Source organism: Myotis yumanensis, unplaced genomic scaffold, assembly GCF_028538775.1.
Source record: "Myotis yumanensis isolate MYYU_CA2020_CCGP unplaced genomic scaffold, mMyoYum1.0.hap1 SCAF_1, whole genome shotgun sequence".
NCBI lineage: Eukaryota > Metazoa > Chordata > Mammalia > Chiroptera > Vespertilionidae > Myotis > Myotis yumanensis.
This window is the reverse complement of record NW_027223752.1, coordinates 52339315-52342648: the sequence shown is the minus strand read 5'-3', so window position 1 is coordinate 52342648 and position 3334 is coordinate 52339315. Positions and strand designations below refer to the sequence as shown.

Here is a 3334-nt window from a genome sequence, read left to right as displayed (position 1 = left end):
ATGCTACAGGAGAAAATTATTTCAGGGTCAAATAAAATTGCTCAGCTCCCAGATGGCAGACCAAAGGAAAGTGGTTGAATTCGCTGATTCATACTAGGGTGTTAATGACATGCTCAACTGCTTAGTGTGAGCTTAAATTAATAAGAGCAATTTGAGGAAGCAATTTAGCAATATCTAGTAAGCTGAAGATGTTCATACCCTTGGGCCTACAAATTCCACTTCTGAGTATACACCTTAGAGAAACTTTCTCACATGGCAACAGTGAGACAAGAACCGGAACGTACAGTGTGGCAACTTCGTAGTAATAAAAATGTCTACCAACAGGAGAAGGGCTGAACTGTGGTCAAGTTCAGATATGAAATACTACATAGCAACTAAAATCAATGAACTAGAGCCACATGTATCCATATGCATTAACCCAAAAATGTAAGGTTGAATTAAAAAAAAATGGCAGGAGGAAATACACAATATGATAGCACATAAAGAAATTTAGAGAGAACTGCAGGAGACAATCTTTCTAGACAAGGCAGTTGAGGAGGAGGGAGCGAGTGGCAGGGGGGCTGGCCTGGCGTGCACTCCGCACCTTGGGAACATTACTGCGCGCAGAACGGCTGTTTTGGGAAGACTATTGCCTAGAAGAAAAGATGTTTGGTTTTCACAAGCCAAAGATGTACTGAAGTATAGAAGGCTGCTGTATTTGCAGAGCTAAGTCCTCCAGTTCTCGATTCACGGACAGTAAACGCTATGAGAAGGATTTCCAGAGCTGTTTTGGGTTGCATGAGACATGTTCAGGAGACATCTGTAATGCCTGTGTCCTGCTTGTGAAAAGATGGAAGAAATTGCCAGCAGGATCCAAAAAAACTGGAATCACGTGGTAGATGCAAGGGCATGACCCAGCCTGAAGACTACACTGAAACCAAAGAAAGTGAAAACTCTATCTGGAAACAGGATAAAAAGCAAACTACAGAAGAAATTTAAACATCATAATTCTGATGCTCACGGTACCACCTCAAGTGCCTCCCCAGCTCAGGCTCCTTGTTACAGTAACCAGTCAGGTGATGGCAAAGATACAGAGGTGGCTTTGGGCTCCAGCAAAACGCCAATTTTTTCCCTTTTTAGATCTCACGTACTGGAAAAGACAGAAAATATGTTGTGGGATTATCTATAAAGGCCACTTTGGGGAAGTCCTCATTGACACGCACCTCTTCAAGCCTCGCTGCAGCAACAAGAAGGCGGCTGCAGAGAAGCCGGAGGAGCCCGGCCCAGAGCCTCTGCCCATCTCCACCCAGGAGTGGTAACTGAGGTGTATGTAGAAGGGGAACAGGAAATGATTGAAATTTTAGGGGGAAAAAACACCCAAAACACAGCAACAAAACGACCTTCCTGTTTTTCACTTGGATACCTGCTATTCTGCCAAAAGACAATTTCTAGAAAAGTTCCGAAAGGGTTATTTTTTCCTCCACTTCCACAAGTTCCACCAAGTCTGAAGCCAGTGTCTAGCTTACTAAAAGGAAAAACAGACGTGTACAGAATATCCAAGATGCTGAGTATTTCGTAGGAAAGCTGAGTGCTGCTGTAAAGTGCTCTTTAAGTCTTTTTTTTTTAAATCCCCTTCTCATGAGAAACTAGGGGGACTTCAGGGGACAGAGATGGGATTTGTTGTATGATAAACGTACGTAGTTTTAGTCTTTCTATATTGAGAAGCAGTGATTGGGGCATTTTTAAAGATGGCTGACTACACTTGTTTTCCTTCGTGATAATAAATTTGTCATAAACCAGTAACCTGGACTTGCCCCTTGAGGTAGTTGTTAATAATTTTAAAATATTAAGGTCTTGCCAAGGTTCTGAGGATTCAAACCTGTACTACTGAATATTAAGCAGGACAGAATAAGCTCTCTGGTACAAATACCTTGAAGGAATCATTTCTAAATATACAAAGAGGTAACTGGACTGTATATGTTGTATCCTATGTCACCTCCTTCATACTGCTATTTGATGAAGATTTTAACTTATATGAAACTTCTAAAGCAGAATCGAAGCTCCTCTTGGGGAAATGTCAAGTCTTCAGGATAAGCAATCTTAATATAAATAGTACCAAAGCTTTATTTTACCACATGGGCGAGAATACACTCTATGAAACATGTTCAGTTATCTGAAAAACGTGCAGGCTTTCAGGATAGCATAAAAATAACAAAGGTTGGGAGAAACCAAGATGGCGGCATAGGTAAACACGGGAGTTTACTGCCTCGAACAACCACCTCAAAAATACAACTAAAAGACGGAACGGACATCATCCAGAACCACAGGAAAGCTGGCTGAGTGGATGTTCTACAACTAGGAGGAAAGAGAAAAGCATACCGAGGCTCAGAGGAGGCGCAGTGCTGAAGTAAAATACTAAGGTTCGGAGTGCATGTGGAGCGGGCTGGAGGCTGAGGGCGCGGTTGTTTTCAATCGGGAGGGAGTCTCAGGCTCTGAGCTCCAGTTCCGGGCGAGTCTCTAAGGACCCAGACTCATACGGGAGAAGCGGGACTGTCTGGCATCGCTCAGAACCCTAGGGCAGCTTTCTCTCCGTGGGGCTTGCAGCGACTACTGGGACACTGAGAAGCAGAGCCTCTGAGGGCAAGACTGAGAGCAGCCATAACTGCTAACCCCGCCCTGTTGATCCCGTGGGACCCGCCCCGCCCAAGCCCTGCAGGGAGGCTTTTGCTGGATAGCCTCAGGCAAAGGCTAGATTAGCACCTCCCTAGAGATCCAGGAGCCAGGAAGCCCAGAGGTCAGAGTGGGACCATCCAGCTTTAAGCTCCGTGGAACCATAAAAGACACACTCAGGAGGCAGACTCAGTGAGCACCAAAGCCCCATCGAAGCAAGTCTAGCCCCAGAGGGGTGTCTCCAGCACAGAAGTTCTCCCACTGCAGACACAGCTGATTCTCACAGCCAATTGACCTGGAGGTCAATTCCTCACAGTGATAACTACAACAATCAAGGCTTAACCACAACAAGACTGTGCACAAAGCCCACAAGGGGGTGCACCAAGAGTGTCTACCTTAGGTAATTGGGACACTTAGCACAGAAAGGCACTCTATCGACACAGCGAAGCATAAAAAAATGCCGAGACAAAGAAACAGGACACAAACGACAGAATTGGAGGAAAGCAAACTGTTGGATATAGAGTTCAAAACCACACTTTTAAGGTCTTTAAAGAACTGTTTAGAAGCCCTCGAAAAGACTGGTAAGACCGCCGATAAATGTAGTGAGATCCTCAAGAAATCTAATGAGACCCTCGATGTTGTGATACAGGACCAACTAGAAATTAAGCATACACTGACTGAAATA

At 44.5% G+C, this 3334-nt stretch overlaps 1 pseudogene; it reads left to right on the top strand.

Annotated features, from left to right (window-relative positions):
- Positions 1–617: 617 nt before the first annotated feature.
- On the top strand, positions 618–1298 carry LOC139002932 (SIN3-HDAC complex-associated factor pseudogene; annotated as a pseudogene).
- The last annotated feature ends 2036 nt before the right edge of the window (positions 1299–3334 follow it).